At 47.6% G+C, this 17,589-nt stretch overlaps 1 protein-coding gene across 6 annotated transcripts in view; it reads right to left on the bottom strand.

Moving 5' to 3' along the window:
• L3mbtl3 (L3MBTL histone methyl-lysine binding protein 3) overlaps window positions 1-17,589 on the bottom strand; it is a 105,628-nt gene that overhangs the window by 87,523 nt on the left and 516 nt on the right. For 4 of the 6 annotated variants that reach the window (XM_023564536.2, XM_013151039.3, XM_013151037.3 and 1 more), the window contains exon 2: window positions 14,147-14,218. The gene's annotated coding sequence lies outside the window, so the exon portion shown is untranslated. Of the gene's footprint in view, window positions 1-14,146; window positions 14,219-15,954; window positions 16,124-16,855; window positions 17,185-17,589 lie in introns of those variants that run through there. The other 2 variants (XM_063232868.1, XM_013151038.3) reach the window with 2 other exon arrangements.

The following is a 17,589-nucleotide window of genomic DNA, read 5'->3' on the forward strand; positions in this document are numbered from 1 at the left end:
CATGAAAATCAACATTTTTTAATCAATTGAGGCCACTAGACAGCCACACAAAAGGAGCCCAGAATTTCTCCGGAAAGTGGCCAGAAGACGGGATGAATGGGCCTGGAAGGAGGGGAGGGTTTCTGAGAAGGATTAACAGTCACATGTCTTTTGCTACATTAAAAAAAAATTAACAGTTTGACATATGTTCCAATCACAGCAAGTCAGATTTTCTTCATGTCCTGTACTTCAACCCAAACGCTGTGTAGCAACAGACAATGCAGAAGTGGATGGAAGACTCCAGCCACCTGCCAATGTACTAGGTATGAAACAGGTTTGCAGAAATGTGAAACGCCACTTCTCCCATATTTTTTTTTGTTTTGAAATTATGACTTTCATAAAAATTACGACACCACATATTATCACATGCTGGGCTTATCATTGTCATTTTTAAATAAATAGGTTGAATCTATTTCTAATTCAGTACCCATACAAACAATATTTCTTTAACCTTTAACCTTAAAACACTTTTAAGTATAAAGGCGACAAAAGTCTGCTATATGATAAAAAACTCTTTTTTCCCCTGGTGGGGGACAAAAAAAAGGAACTGCAAAGAAAACAATAAAACAGCTTAAAAAGAAATCTGAAATTTAGATTAAAAGACAAATTAACCAATCACATTATCACGATTCATTGATCCTAACTTAAATTATTTTTTAAAAAATGATTATCCAGGGGCTGGGGATTTAGCTCAGCGGCATAAAGCACCTGCCTTGCAAGCAAGAAGTCATGAGCTTGCTCCCTGGTACCGATAAAAAGTTAAAAAAAAAAAAATGATTATCCAAGTCAAGTGTAGCAGCACATGCCTGTAATTCCAGCACTCAGGAGGATGAGGCAGGATAATCCTTGCAAGTTCAAGACCAGCCTGGGTTACAAAGTAAGCTCAAGGCCAACCTGAACTGCACAGCAAGACCCTGTCTCAAAAATACAAAAATAAATAAACAAAATAAAATAAAATAAAAAAAGATTATCAGACAGCAGGGGAAATAGTACCTATTGCCTGGTAACAGAAATATTGTTTCAAGGGGTAATGATAAGGTATAAGGGGAGTTCTCCCTCAGATTTTTCAGACACAAACTGAAATAAATAGATGAAATAACATGTGAGAAATTCGCTATAAATTAATCACTGTGGGTAAAGTGGTAAAATAAGACTGGTAGCAGGCTGGGAATTGTCCAGATACACATACAGTCCACAACAGTTTATTATACTACAGCCTAACTGTGTATATGTTTGGGAAAAACCCCAGATGTTTTAAAAGAGTAGTCTCTGTTCATATGCAATATGCATTCATTATTAATAGTCAATAAAAAAAAAAAACACCAAAAGCTTGTGCTTCTTTGAACGATAGCTAACTTGGAAATTTCCAGGTATTTTCTTTTTTTCCCTCTAACCAGAGAAAAATATAAAATATTAGACTTTGAAATGTATGCAACTTGAATTTGAATAAGAATCAGATTTTACCATCATTAAGGCTTAATCCTCAAACTAAGAAGTAGGATATAAAGGTCTGGGGAAGAATTAAACTAAGAAATCGTGGAAATAGGAAATGAATGAAGACTTGTACTTATATTTTTATTGGCCTCCTCTGCCACTCCAGGGGTAAAGGTCAGCAGTGAAACTGACCCCCTACTAAGGGATGCCAAATGGCAACTTTTTCCTGGTAGACTGCAGAATGACAGAATAATTTCCTCCCTGCTGGATAAACTCAGCAAAACCGTAACCTTTCGTGTTTTCCTACCTGGAAGCTCCACATGCACAAACTGCACAGCCTAGGAGGATAAATTGAAAAGCCAGGATGCTCCAAAGCTGCGGTAAATATTCATTACGGGCTACAAGATACATCAGAATATGCTTTTGCTACACAAAACATTAATAATGTTACATAGTGTACTCGGCCTGTAACCACATATCTAAAATATGTAAAAATTGTTTCCATCTATTTTTTTATTCTAAGGTTTATGGCTATTTTGTATTAAATATTATAGCACAGAAACATTTACTGTCCTGTCTTTCCCATCATCTAATTGTATTAAATCCACTGGCAACTTTCACCGCCCCAGGAAATCTGGATGCTATAGCAGACTGAGTTTTCCCTTAACTACTGATCAGGTGGAACAGCTAACAACCGGTATTATTTTAACAAAAGCTGCTGGTTCTAAGACACTAAGTTTTCCTGCCTGGTTTCAAAGTCCATGTGACTGCATCCCTGCATACAAAGGCAGAGTTCTTTCACTTCATCAAATCATGTTCTCAAAGTTTAAGCAATTTTCAATACTTAGAAATGTCCTTTCTTGGTTTAGCTTCCGTAATTACCACTTGATGCTGGTTCCATAGAGTCCAGTGTGTAACCGTTATGTCACAAAACCAGGGTACAAAAACCAGGAGAGTACTAGAGTCACAGCTATAGTGCTTCACATAATGCAGAAGACTCCACCCCAAACCTCCTGTTAAATGGTGCTGAGAGTTTCACATGCTACCCATCTTAGGAAGTAATACAATGAGTGATTTTCTTTTCAGTGCTGACGACTGAACCCAGGACCTTGCATATGGTAAGAAGTGTTCTATCACTGAGCTACACCCGATTTGCATTCGACAATTCCGCGTTCCACGTTCGGGAGTAGTGGTTACACAGCATGTGCTCTACATGTACAGGATTCTGCATTCAATCCCCACGCCCTGAAAATTCCTATGTTGACAGATAACGGAGAAGAGGGACCTCTTACACTCCTTCAAGGGGCAGTGGAAGCTGCACTACAGAAATCAAACACTCAAGATCCAATCTTACAACTCAGCTCTTCTACTTCTAGAAATTTCTTTTACAGAATTGCATTTTTGTATCAAAATTATAAACATCCCAAATACCCATCAGTGCAGTACAAATGTAATTCAATCCACACAAAAGTGTGCGATGCCATAGTAAAGGGTGAGGAAACTCGACATCCTGATGTGGAAAGAAGCCGAAGGTAACACTAACCCTATAATGGCAGGTATGGCACCAACGCTGTGCCACCCTCTGTGTAATATAAAAGGGGTGCACACAAACGGGTGAGCCGCTTGTATATACACAGCCTACCTCTGGAAGATTCATCAGGAGCTGGGAATACTGGCTAATACCCTAGAAGAGGCAACGGCTGGCTACAAGATGGTCACAGACGGATTTCCTCCCTCTGTATATTCTTGGGTGTACCTGGTAAATGTTCAAATATCTTCAATTATCAAAATGTGTTTTTAAGTTGTTTTGTGTTGCCAGGCATGGTGGCGCACCCCTGTAATCCTTGCACTCGGGAGGCTGAGGCAGGAGGATCAATGGAAGTTCAAGGCCAGCCTGAACTACACAGAAAGATCCTGTCTCAATCAATCAATCATAAATAAAAATTAACTTCTGCTTAAGTCGAGTGCTGAGGACCGAATGAGGGAACATGGAAATATTTATGAAACAGGGCCTAGCCACAGAATAGAAGTTTCAGATAAATTAAAGACGGAAATGTCAAATGCAATGATGAGTCAGACACACTGTGAACAAAACTACCAAGCGCTCCAAAAGGAATTAAGTGGAAAAGATATGCACACTTGTTTCGATACGTACTCCAGACAGTACAAAAATCACTCATCACAGTGAGACAAGCAGCCAAGGGTTTCATAACTGTTTTGGTTGTACTCTGGTAGCTTATAGAAGGAATAATGTGCTTGTTTTTTGTTTTTCAAGATGTGACTGCCACTGGCTTGGGACCTACCTTCCCTAACTGTCAAGAATCTGCTCTATCTGATTTTCACTGGAAATCAACATGCCGTGTGTGTGTGTGTGTGTGTGTGTGTGTGTGTGTGTGTGTCCTGGGTAATCCTTCCTTCCTCCTCTGCCTTGCTCCTATCTACCTTGTGCAGATTGAAGACAGGCACAGAGAGAGGTGGGGCAGATTCTCCAGCAGCAAACTCGCCAGTTGGGGGCCCAGATGGAAGATGGCAAGAAACCTAGGGTGCTGGGCACACAGCAAAACAGTGCGAGGCGGCGGTGGTGGTGGTGGACAGGGAGTCCCCTGAGGAGGGGACTGAGTGCAATGAGCCATTCCTCACAAACCAGTGTTCTCCCCGAAGAAAGGGTACTGAGGAACATGTCAGCGAGCTGAATACCCGTAATCTCACCACTGGGGAGACTGAGGCAGAAAGATCACCACAAATTAGAGGCCTGCCTGGGCTACATAGGGGTCCGAGGTCAGCCTAAGCTACAGTGAAACCTTGCCTTATTAAATAAATAAATTAATTAAAATTAAATTAAATGCCAAGCAGAGAGCTATTAGACTAGCTAAAAGTTTTAATCATTTTATACCTGCTTTCTTTGGAAGTCACGTCTCATGGCTTTGCTGTTATCAGGTGTGACTCTGAAATCAGGGTTGGGGGATGCAGGTCAGGAGCTGAGTGTGGCTGTAAAAGGGGGTACAGTTCCCTCAAAAGCCTAATGAGATTAAAAATCTTTGGACTGGACTAAAATTCTGTCACTCAGATGACACCTGGGGATGGGCTCAGTGGTCCAGTCTGGGGTTAATAAAGCCACAGCCCCCCTTGGAAGGAGTCAGCGGGGAACGTGAGCCCTGAGATCATAACTGCAAACCAGGCAGGGGCAGCTGTCTGGAGAGGAGAAGCACAGCCCTGGGCAAAGCTGGGCTTCCCTGCGGGAGGGAGCTCAAGGCCTGTTTGGGTGCCGCCAGCAAGGCCACTGACGAAGGAGGCTTTCTGCTTGCTTTGGAGATAGGGATCATGCGTCACCAAGCAACGCTGTACCTCGCTCCAAGAGAGGACACAAAGGTCCTGAAGTCTCCGGCCAGCTGGCTTCAGGGGCGCAAATCAAAGGACTCCACGAATGCCACCCCACTCCGCCACACCCTTCTTTCTGTCCCTCACCCTTCCCCAAATGACCTCTCCCCTTGCATCCTTTTGCCTGCACTTTTTAAATTATGACAATTACCTGCCTGTGACTGCAGACGATTAGACTGTTAGAGCCTCAATTTCCCCAACTGTCAGCCCAAGGCAGCAACCAAACTTTTTTTATGGACCAGGGAAGATCACCTAGATAGCACCTTAGTTGTCTCATGGCAAACAGGCCATACGATGGTGGTTTCTTGTAATTATCTAGTTAAACAACTGTTCTGAGTTCAAAAAAGCTTACCACCCTTTAAAAAAAAATTAATTCTGTGTGTGGTGGCACCACCAGTAATCCCAGCACCGGGGAGGCTGAGGCAGGAGAGTCACAAGATTGAGCTCCGCCTGGGCAACATAGTGGCTCAGTAAGATACGCTCACAAAATCTTTAAAAAAACAAAAACTGAAAAAGGACAGAGGATGCAGTTCAGTGGGAAGGCCCTGGGTTCAACATACTACACCCCAGCACACACCCACACACATACACAGCGCGCACGTAGTAGATACCTTATAAATAGTACCTCTTCCTATTTACGTGTGTCATAAAGTGAGCCCTCCAAAGCATCAGAGAAGACCCTGCTGCACTGGAAGGAAGGTGAACCTGAGCCCGCTCCTCCCTGGAGGGCCCTGCAGTGGCCACACCACCACCACACTGGCCTTCAGCCAGACGAGACTAAAGGCCAGGGCAACGTTCCCCAAAGTCCACTCCCCCAAGCCCACTCTGTGGGGAGCCATGGGACCATTTTGTGATGAATAAGCAAGCCTCACTCCCTGGCAACCTTTGGGTCACCCTCAGTGTGATGGTGTGGCCACCTGCACAGCACTGTCTCAGCCCTGTGACCACGGCGACAGGTCCTGGGTGTGGAACAGTGTCCTTGACATCCCAGCCTGCGAGTCCAGCCTGACAGAGCGACCCTGGAAAAGGCACGGCTCCCACATCCCAAGAGCCCACCCCCACCCCTAGCTCTGAGTCTGACCCTCTGGTCATCTCCTGCCACTTTCACCACACAGAGACAGCTTCACTCCTCCTTGGGAGAAGTCCCAACCCCCAGCCATGCGGAAGGCCACAGGAGGCCAGCTGCCTAAGCCATGACGGGACCCCACCATAGCGGGCCAACGGGAGTTCCCCAACGCTTCTCACTTTAAATGACTTCCCCATGTTACCTGACTCTCACAGCTCTCTTTATTCTACAGATGAGAAAACTGAGGGCACCTGGCCAAGAAATAAACTCTCCCTCCCTCCCCGCGGACAGCAACACACTGAATTCAGGCAACAGAAGACGACTTAATGGGCTGGAACAGTGACAAGCAAACGCTGTGGAGCCAGAGCTCTGGGTTCAAATCTCAACTTTAGCTTACCAGCTATATAATCAACTAGGCACAGCCTACCGGCTCTTCAGCCTGCCGCTCCTCCCGCTGCAAAATGGAGCGGAATTTCTAATTCACACAGACATCGGACCCTTTTCTAAAAGGTCCTGGAAGCTGCAGTGCTCCTCACCATGGACGCTCAGCCCATTAGAGCTACAGAGCATGGAAGAAAAGCAGACAAGCTGCCCGCCGGCTTGCACCTGCCCTCAAGCCCCAGGCTGTGGGTGGCCCAGGCAGCACGGTGGAGATGATAACCGCTCGAGGTCAGAACCTCAGCACTGCGGAGCCCTGTGCCATCTTTCAGGAGCGCAGAGAGTGGGGTGGGGGGAGGTCGTAAGGGACAAGGGCCAGGCTCTGAGACGTCATGGACAAGCAGCTTGCAGAGGCCTGTGACAGTTTCCCACCTGTCCCATCGGTAACTGCCAGTTTTGCAAAGTTCTTCTGAAATTAAAAAAAAAAAAAAAGTAACTTCCTACCTCACAAAAAAACCTCATTTCTGAAAAATGTTACCCCACATTGGCTGGGCCACCGGCAACTTTATGGTGCCACAGGGGCCTCCTAGCATATCAATGAGGGTTCAGGACCTGCCTTCCAGACAGCCGGGGCAGAGGGGAACAGAAAATCTTACCCAGGCAAGAGGGTGGCAGGTAAGGAGAGAAGAACGCTGCAGCCCCCCACAGAGCCGGCCAAGGGACCCCAGGACGGGGTTTCTCTCCCCTAGACAATGCACATGCACATGACACCCGGGGCGAACAGCCGGAAGACAGCAGCTACCGACTGTAACACCCGGCGCGCTACCCACCTGCGGGAGGTGTGGAAAGAGACCCTGGTTTACTCACATGTGACCCTGTGAACTCACGGCTGCGAGCAAGTTTAACAAACGAATGAACGCATGGGGGAAATGCAGCAGACTCCTGCAGAGGGCATCAGGGGAGAAATTCACTTGTCCATCTACTTTACATTCAGCAGAGAAAATTCCAAGTAATGATGGGCTGCTAACTATTTTGTTCATCTCCGGCAGAAGCATAACATTACTGCTCCAAGTATCTCTCCTTACTTAAGCATCAGTGAAGAACACATCAAAAGTAGTTCAATTCAAACCCCTAAAACAAGCTTATTCAATAAGGAGAAAACTCTAAACTCACGCTTGAAGCCTCTCTCAACAAACACACTGCTAAAAGGAAATCATTTCGTTTCCTTCCAAATCAAGTGTGATGGATACACCTTTGATATTCTGCTCACCCTGCCTGATACAAGCTCCAGACTGCACACATGTTGGAATTGAGATCTGTGGAGGGAAGATGTGAAATTTTGCCCTGAGGACCCACATTCGTAGATTTGAGGCAGGCAAAAACACCTTCAGTGTAGGAAGTGAAATCCCAATACAATCAAAAACAAATCCTTGAACATCTGAGATTTCTATTCTCAACTTTCCTTGGATAACAGATGCAGGCTTTAAGTATCAACTCAGGCTGGGTATGGTGGTGCACGCCTGTAATCCCAGAGCTTGTGAGGCTGAGGCAGAAGAATCACTTCAAGTTTGAAATCAGTCTGGACTATACAGTGAGTCCAAGGTCAGCCTGAACCACACAGTGAGACCATTTCCCACTCCAAAAAAATACATAATCTCTTAGAACAGTTCCATTTACCGACTTTTTCCTAAACACACTAGAATTTTAACAACTGGTCACATTTTAAGGCAAGCTCCCCTGTTTTCAAGGTACAGCAGCAATGGTTTATCTGGATCACTATCTGTCCTGCCCTGTACACAAAGAAGTAGTCACCAAAGGCAACCTCTACAAAAATCTCAACTTCCTGCCCTGCGTTTGTTACTGTAACAAGGACGAATTATCTGTGGCCTAACCTACTTACTTCCTCTAAAGGAGGAACAGAAAATGAAAAATGCCTTTCAAGAAAAAAAAAATGCACTGAGAAAGTGAAATCACATTAACTGACATTAGCAGGCCTATGGCCTGTTTAATACATCCTCATCACAGGCTTCTGCTTGAAGTCATGTTCAGCGTACAGACTATCCTTAAAACTGCTATCAGCTCATCAACATACTATACTAGAAGGGTAATAATAGAAATTTTACACCCATTAGAGAGATTCAAAGGCCATAAAAAGAACAAGAACCTGTCTGACACATATTTCTAAGCTTTTGATACATATGCATGAATCTAAATTGAAAAAGAAAACCTAAAAGTAGTGTCTTGTTCTTTTTTATTTCACTTCAAAATCTTTTTTTAAAAAAAATGCTAAAAGTGGTATCTTACTCTGACTCATATTTTTATAGAACATAGAGATAAAATAAAAGATTTACACTTGATTTCTCTTCCCCACGTAAAAAATTCGATCTGACCAGATTTTATGTGCCTCGCTGATGAGCTTAAACTGACAGACATTTATATCCAATCCTTCTATCAAGACATCAGACAGCCCGGCTTTAGGTCTATGGGATAAGAACACAAACCAACAGGGCAGACTGTTTAGGTCATTTAACACCGGACCAGACAACTGACTGCACAGAATTTCCATTCACTACTGAGGGTCTGTTTCACAGCGTAACAGACGGGAAAGCACGCAACTCATCCTGGTGCCCGATCGTTCCACTCACGATGCTCTCAACACGGAGTGAGTTCCAGTCTGTAAAATCACATACAGAGCTGGGGCACCAGCTTGAAAAGGCCTCGAACTCTAAGCGCTCAAGAAAAGTACTGATCCTCACAGAGTTTCAACCAGGAGGAAATGGTCCACTACTCAAGTAATTAGTGCACGCTTCTCAGAGACTTGGGGGATGCACCCATCTTGCACAAGGGGGACTTACTCAGGTTAGGGTCAGGGTTAGAGTGCAAAGATAGGACCGAATCTTCTGCTTAGATTATAACACAGGAAATGAAAGCAAAGTTCTTGACTATTTTCTTGGTCATATTCCATTTTCATTTTTGGTTCTAGGACGCTACACTTCCAACCCTGGCTCTTCTCTACTAGTATCTCTGTTCCTTCATCTTCTTCTTACCTTTTAAAACCCTGGCTTCTGCGTCAGTTCCATCATCTTCTGAGTCTACTGCAGTGAGCTTAGGCCCCGCTCTCTTTGACTGACTGCTTTATTAACAGTGTGTCATCATTTCAAGGTCATGGACAGGTGCTCTTTTTTCACTTTTTTTGGTTTAAGAAAAGAAAAATGAAGCGAAAAGATAGTTTTCTTCTCAGAATTTCTGGTACCTGTTCACTATTGCTCATTTAACATAACCAATATGGATATTTATTAATTGGAAGAGTATTTTCTTTGCAATCTTCTACAATGAGTGTTTTGAAACTCAGAAATCTAAGGCTGTAACAAAGCGATCCTAAACTAGTAACATTTTCCCTGGCTCCACCCCCTTCCAGCAGCAACTCTGAAAGTTGGACAAGTTACTCTGTATATCTGAACATCATTTGCTTTAAAAGAGAAATAACATCCAATGTCTAAGGTTAGCAAAAATAGTACCTCGAAGAGCAGTTAGGCATATGTAAGTATTTTAGATGAATAAGTAAATCTGAAGCACTAACTTGGTCCTTGACATTCAAAGTCACTCACTGTACAATTTCAGCTAAAATAGCAATATGTCAAGTGTCCCGCAGAGTGCACCCTCCTGCCCACCTGTCCCGAACACAGGACCAAGTTTCATAGCACATCCAGAATTCCACCTCCTACCTGAGCCTTTATCTCCACCACCCACACTAACCCACACTAGTCCTGCATTTAACCGCGGCTTCTTCACGTTGCAAACTGCCATTCCACACGAACGGCCGACTTCTGACTCAGTCTCACACACGCCACGGGGAAGACCAGGCTCTGCTTTGTGCAGCGCCAACCCGTGGTAACGCAACGTGGAGCTAAGTGGTGATTATGTACCTCACTCCCCAGTATCGACTGGCATAACACTGCTGCCCAGTGGCTATTTGGTAACTGAATACAAAACACTGCTTATACAGGAGAGAAAGACAACTAACACAGAAACAATATTTTACTAAATTACAGAGGAGACAAATGTAATCTCTATCATCACCACCCAAATCCTTCATTCTAAACCCACTTCTGAGGAGAAAACTTGAGCCCCTAAGACCAAGAGATCACCCAACTGGACGAAAGTTTCCTTCCTAATCCTTACTGCTTCTTGCAAACTACCTATCTCCTAAACAGGGACTTCCCAGCCTCATAAATCAAATTTAACTCTTTGTTCCTCATTTCATTCACTGGCACATAACCGCTACGATCAATACCAACCCGTTTATAATCTCCTATTACTGACTTGTAGCCACATATCAGTGACATAAATTGACAAGATAAAGAGAAAATCTGAGACTTTTCCCACTGGTTAATGATTCCCTGACAAAATATACATCCTAAAGAGTCCTCAAATTTCAAGATATCAGCCAGATACTGTGGAGAACACCTATACTCCCCGCACTTTGAAGGCTGAGGCAGGATTGCCCCAAGTATGAGGTCAGCCTGAGCTACATACCCATATCTTGTCTTAAAAAGAAAAGGAAGAGAGAAATAAAACTAATCCAAGATATCATCTATAAATCTATACACCTAAGAACATATAAGTAATCTCTCCAAACACAGTATCTTCACCCATGAGGTGTAATAGAAAACTACAATGCTAGCTTACATTCTTATAAATTGTCACAGCAAAAGACACATGGTCATTAACGCCTCTCCAAGTCCCCCTTTATGCAGACACTCGGATCCCACGGCCCGTGTCCTGCTCTGACCCGGCCCGGGAAGTCCTCCTTTTAAGTGTCTTTGGCTGGACTATCCTCAGAGCCCCAACGCCCTGAATCAGTTCAATCAGCAATCATCCCGCCTCAGGTAAACCTCACTGGCCACGACACTGCCACTGCACAGGGCGACTTGAATCAATTCAAAGCATTTTATTTTCACGATCATTGCACCAGGTCTGTGAGGACATGCCAGGATTTTTCACCAGCCTCCCTTTCCACTAGGTGGCGCTGAGCAGGACATTCACCGCATTTTTGATCACACCTCGAAAACAGTCATGATGGAAGAAAGCATGGACAAGGAAGGCAGTGCGATCAAAGTGAGGGAAGCATCCTGAGGAAGATCAACGTATCTGTTAATTTTTAAAAAATTTAAACATTTGTTGTACATTTTAATCACCATTATATATATAGTTGTGCATATAAATTTACTAGCCACAAGCCCTTGTGAGGAATGAGTCCGTAGTAGCAAGTAGTGCAGCTGTTTGCTAGAAAGTCATCTTGTGAAGTCAGAGAGCAGTGGGCCCAACCATCAAGTCTACAAACTCCACTCAGGCCCTCCCTGACTGGAGCACAAGTAAGGGAAGGCACTGTGGTGGGCTATGTACACTGTCATGTGCACAGTCCTCCAACAGAGAGCCCCAAATCCGTGCTTCCCAGGTGTGCAAGTGGCTGACACCCCTTTTTCCCCACGTGTCCTGTGCAGCTGTGCTGCCACTGATTCCTTGGGGAGCTCAGAGATGAGCCCTCCCGGGTAAGGATCTCGGGAACTCTGCAGTCCAGACCTGGTCACTGAGAGGTGCAAGCCACGAGCTCAGAGAAAAACTAGTTAAGGCAAGCTGGTTAAGAAAAGGCTGCTGGAGGGATCGCTTCTCACCCACGCCTGGGACCCTACGGCGCCAAGCTGGTCTTGTACCACAAATAATTTCTCTAACAAACTTCCCACTCTGCGAATAGTGTTGAGTGAAACAGTCTACAATTCTTAAAAAATAAAGTATCAAACAGACCGGTGACATTATTCAAAAATCAGCTTTCACTTACTCAGGTCCTAATGAAGCTGGACATATTTCTTTTTTCTTTCCTCAACTAATGGGGTTTGGTTTCTTAAAATATTGGGAGAATGCACAGAAAAAGAGGGGAAATGGAACTATACACGGCCAGGTTTATTTTTCCAGTTCAGATTCATTTAAACTGAAAAATAATGACAAATAGTACTTGCAATTTTTTTCCCAATAGATTTTAGGAAATTGGTTATAATAAAACCTAACAGAAAAAAGGAGAAAAGAGGTGGGAAAGGGCCTGCCATGGATCCTCCCTCCCCGGTCCTTTACTGGCATCAGCTTCTGGCTTATAGTTAGTTTAAAACACTACTACCCCAGTTACCTACTTCCTAACCTCCTCCCGGCGGACTCCCGCAACCAAAATATTAATTACAGTACCTGAATTCCCTTCACAACAACTCCTCTACTTACACTACCCTCCTGTTTCCACAAGAAGGCATTATTCTTGAGTATTTCTTTCATGTATTCTTTTTATTTATTAAATGATTAATTGGGGATAAATACATTTCAGGCATTGTATTTAGCACCAGGTTTAAACTCAGTCTCTCAAGGATCTCATATTATCAAAAGTAAATTACTTTTTTCTCAAGAAAACAAATACTGCTGGAAGTTTTCTCTCTCTCTCTCTCTCTCTCTCACACACACACACACACACACACACACACACACACACACACGCACACACTACATACACAAAGAACCAATCAAAATTTTAGGCAAGAATTAACTGGGTGCACTAGACAGCCTGCCTCCTGCCCTTCCTAGAGCCTGGCTCAAACCATACTACAATCAACCCACACCTGAATAATTCTTTGTGAGTCTTAAAATATTATTTGATTTTATGTTTCAAAAAGAGGCAAGGCCAGAACTGCTGTTCCCATTTCCCACATGGGGAACCTAAGCAGAAGAAGATAAACGACCTCCACAGGGCGTACATGCAGGGAAGAAGCCCAGCCTGGGGACTTCTAGCCCTCCGTGCCCACCCCCAGTGGCCCAGATAGAGAAGCGTGTGCTGCCTCAGCTCACCACATCCAAACCGACCTGCCTGCCTGGAGGCGACCTCTGTGAGACCCTCTCTCACCTAGCCTGCCTCTGCTGTCACCTGACCTCCGCACTGCCACATCCGCTTACTCAGCTAATTACATGATCCCCACGCAGAACACGACAGCACAACCTGGCCAGGGGGCACTCTTCTATCCCCAGGGACTCGGCTGGGCCCCCCAGGACCCGTAGTCCAGCTCACAGAAGGAAGGATAACACTGACTTAAAATAGGTCTGACATTAGTGGAGACGAGTAAGCACCTTCCAAAATCACCAGAAAGAACTTCCAGGACAACCCATGGAGATGGGTTCTAAAGCCCGTAGTGCTACCGCGATGCAACTTCCCCGTACGTACCCCCATCATGTGTCATCTGGTCGGATTTGGCCCTGCTTGAGTTGAAGCCACACGAGTCACTTAAATACTTAAAAATTCTCACTGTAAATTTCAGGCATAAAATTTTATCACAGGCCCCGCCAACATATTTTAAGGTCTAGAATCTTCCATATCACCGAATACCTATGCAACAGTCATATGAATGTACACTTTTTACTTTTCCCATTTGCTCAGTTCCAAAGAATAAAATAACTTGCTTTTAGCAGAAGACAGGTGCTGAAATAAGAACCCTACAAGGAAACCAGTCTAAAGATTACCCAGGAAAATCGCGTGTTCAACCCTCAACCACACTTTAGTTCATGCATTCAATGCAACCCCCATAAACTTAGGGTTGTTTGGTTTTTGTTTTGTTACAGGGTCTGGTTATGTAGTTCAGGCTGGTCTGGAACTCACTTATGTAGCCCAGGCTGGCTTCATACTGGTGGCAATTCTCCTGCCTCAGCTTCCCTGATGCCAGTTTAGGCATTTCTACCAAGCCTGGCCCACACTGAGTTTCAAGCGCAGCTTCTAATATTTGTAAGTGTATCAGGTAGTTTGTATCACCAAGCAACTCTTACCTTGTAGCAGCTAAGAAAGAAACTTCAGGAGGTCTTCAGGACTGCTGTGCACACAAGGCTCCCCTTAAGGACCTAGCATTGATTGTAAAAAAGGAAAAGTCAAAATCAAACCACTGTCATCAAAAGAAGCCGTTAAGTCCACAAACTACAATTAATCACTTCACATTCCAAACATTGGAACGCTTGGTTCCACACAGCAGCCCGTGGGTTAAAATAAACTAGTGCCAGATGAGGGGAAACTGATTTTAATTATTCATTTCATTCCCTATGCTGAATTTACCCAATCAAATCTCACTGTCTAACAGACAGGTGACAGTGACAGGATCATTTGATACAACTTTAATTTCCCTCGCTGGATTTATCTTTAAAATTAACCCGACACCTCAAAGGACACACACTGGTAAAAGAGCAGATATCACATAAGCAGTTTTCCCCCCATATGTTAAATGTTTTAAATCACAGATTATACAAAGTATTCAGAAATCATTTTTCAACCAATGAAACAAAATTACCCCTTTATAGCTACAGGGGACCTCCAGGTACACAACTATACAGCCAAAAAACGTAACATGAGCCCTAAATTACATTTCCTAGAAAATAAAATGACCAGCTCTAATAAAATTAAATCCTCGCCGGGTGGGGTGGCGCACTTCTGTAATCCAAGCACTCAGGTGGCTGAGGCAGGAGGATCGTTCCAAATTTGAAACCAGTCTGGGCTACAACATAAGCTCAAGGCCAGCCTGAACTGCACAGCGAGCCGCTATCTCAAAAACGGGCAAAATAACAATAATAATAATAACTAATTTTTTTAAAAAGTAAATCCTCAAAAGATCTTTTTTGCTTTTTAAAACACATTATCTCATCTTATCTCAACTTGCATTTAATATTCAAAATGAAATCCATTCGCTTTGATTCATTATTAAAAACGGATGAAGGATTGACGATGTCACACGGGAACACCATGCTCCTGTCCCCTTCACCAGGGAGTGTTCAGTCTCAAATTTCAGACGAAAAGCAAAGCGGTTTCTGGACACCTGAATAACGGATGGGGGCGACGGGGCCAGAACGTTCAGCATTCGGCGCTCTCCGATCCACCCCGCCTGCTCTTTCCCGATCGGCTGCACCCTCTCCCACAACCACGCGAGGTCCTCCAGGACTTCCACGTCTGAACGGACTGCGTAGCTACAAGTAAAGGCCAAACTTTGCTCTCGGCCTCCCGAACTTAGGACGCGTTTAACCGCTAGAGGTCTCCCCTTGGCCAGTTTTGCACATTCGCTATTTTGAGGCACTTGAAACTTTCCGGAGAAATGCTCTCTAGTGGAGTCAGTGTTTTGCTAAAAACTTGCGCAAAAATCCACGCGACCGAGATGGCCAGGACGGAGACTCCGGGGCCCCCAACACCAATAAAGACATCGCGAACCACGATCCGAGGTCCAAGTGACAATGCCACGCACTCGTTCGCCCCGGCTGACGCCTCACCCCACCCCCCGCGGCCCCCAAATGCTTATTTCACATCTCAGTTTCCCCCGTCACTGGGAACAATTTATTGTCAATCTATTCTCGTCCCCGTGCACTTGGGGGGATCTCGAGGGCATGATTTTGGCGGGGGCCCCGAAGTGGCTGAGGAGTGGGCTGTAGGTGGGGGTGGGGGCGCCGAGGAAGTTTCAGAAGGAAAGAGACTCCGGTTTTTTTGGGTCCTCTCAAAAAAAAAAAAAAAAAAAAAAATCGGCGGAGAGGGGGGAGGAAAAGGAAGCGGGGTGGCGGCGGCAGGAGGACCGAGAAGGGAAACCGAAGCGCCCGCCGTTTACCTTAGTCTCCCCTGAAGGGTGGGGCGAGCAGACCCACGATCCCCGCGACCCCGCAGCGCGGCCCGGCACCACGACCTCTCCCGGGCGCGGACGGACGGACAGACAGACAGACAGGCACCCGGGCCCCGCGCTGCCGGGCGCGGAGGAAACCGCCCGCGTTGAAACTTTCTCTCACGTTCGCGCAGTGGGCCGTGATCCGATCCCCACCCGATCGAGGGGTTCGAATCCTGGCCCCCACCCCCAAACCCCTTTTTGCGCGGAAGGTGATTAAAGTTTCACCACCCGCGCCGAAGTTGCGCCCTGCCCCCGCCGGTGCCAGGGCGCCCCCTGCGCTGCCCTCCGCGGCTCCCAAGTTCGCCTCCCCTCCTCCCCGCGGCGGCTCGGGCGCGCGGCGGATGCCTGGGCTCCTGCGCTGCCCGATCCCCGCCCCCGCCGGCCTCTACTTCCCCCGCCGCCGCCGGGCCCAGGACGCGGGCGGCCGCGCGGAGCCCATTATTCCGGGGCGGCCCCGCGCCCACCCCGCCGCCGCCCCGGGAGGACGAGGCGAGGCGGGCGTAAACAAGTTGCAGGAAGGCAGCCGCCCCGCGCCCCCTCCGGCGCAGCCCGCCGCCTCGCGAGCCGAGCCGCCGCCGCCGCCCGGCGACACTCGCGCCCGCGCCCGCACCGGGCCGGCGCGGCACCGGCACCGGCTCGGGCTCCGGGCACCGGGCGCGGGGCGGACGCCGCGACGGCGCGGGCTCCAGGCTCGGCCCGCGGCCCGCGCCTCCCCCGCGCGCACGGCCTCCCGAGCACTTTCCTGCCTCGGGCACAAATAAACCGGAGGCTTCATTTTTTTTTTTTTTTTTTTGTGCAACTTTCCCAAAATGGCGGAAATTGGAGCCGATCTATAGGAAATTCTCACACACTCGGCCGGCAGGGAGGCGGCGGCGCGGGCGGGCGGGCGGACGCAAACTCTCGGCCGCCGAGCCGGGCCGCGGTCCGCGTGTGCGTGCGTGCGAGCGAGCGAGTGAGTGTGCGTGTGCGCGCCGGGAGTCGGAGGCCTCTCTCTCTCTCGCCGCCGCCGCGCACACCCGCACTCACACTCGCGCACACGCAGCAGCACGGCTGGCGGACGCGCCTGCACACTCGGCCGGCCGGGCGGGGAGAAAGTGGCCGCTCGGCCTCTTTTCCCACTGCCGCGGCCGCCCGCGCCGGGACTTCTCGCGCTCGCCGCCCGCCCGCTCCCCGGTGCGCGCCCGGCACAAAGGCCACACGGGCGGAGGGGGCCGCAGGGGCGGCGCGCGGGGCTCGCGCCTCCTCCCCGCCGCACCGATCGCGGGCCCGGCCACCCCCGCGCGGCCCCCACGCCCGCCGCCGCCGCCGGCGCCCCCAGCCTCGGCCGCCGCGCTCCCCGCCCCGGGGCCGGCGAGCTCGGCGGCGCCCACCCCGGACCCGCGCCCTTGCGCTCCTGCGCCGCCGCCGCCGCGCTCCCCCACCCGCGCCGGTGTCACGAAAGCGACCCAAGTGACAAGCGGGGGGCGCGGGCCGGGGGTCGCCGCGTCCCGCCGCCTGCGCGCGCCCCGAGCCCTGCGCGGCCGCCTCGCCGCCGCCTCCCGCGCGGCCCCCACACCCTTCCCGGGTGCGCGCAGAGAAAAA

This window comes from Cavia porcellus, unplaced genomic scaffold (genome assembly GCF_034190915.1).
Source record: "Cavia porcellus strain 051 isolate PalLab524CR breed Dunkin Hartley unplaced genomic scaffold, mCavPor4.1 scaffold_22, whole genome shotgun sequence".
In the NCBI taxonomy this organism is placed as follows: domain Eukaryota; kingdom Metazoa; phylum Chordata; class Mammalia; order Rodentia; family Caviidae; genus Cavia; species Cavia porcellus.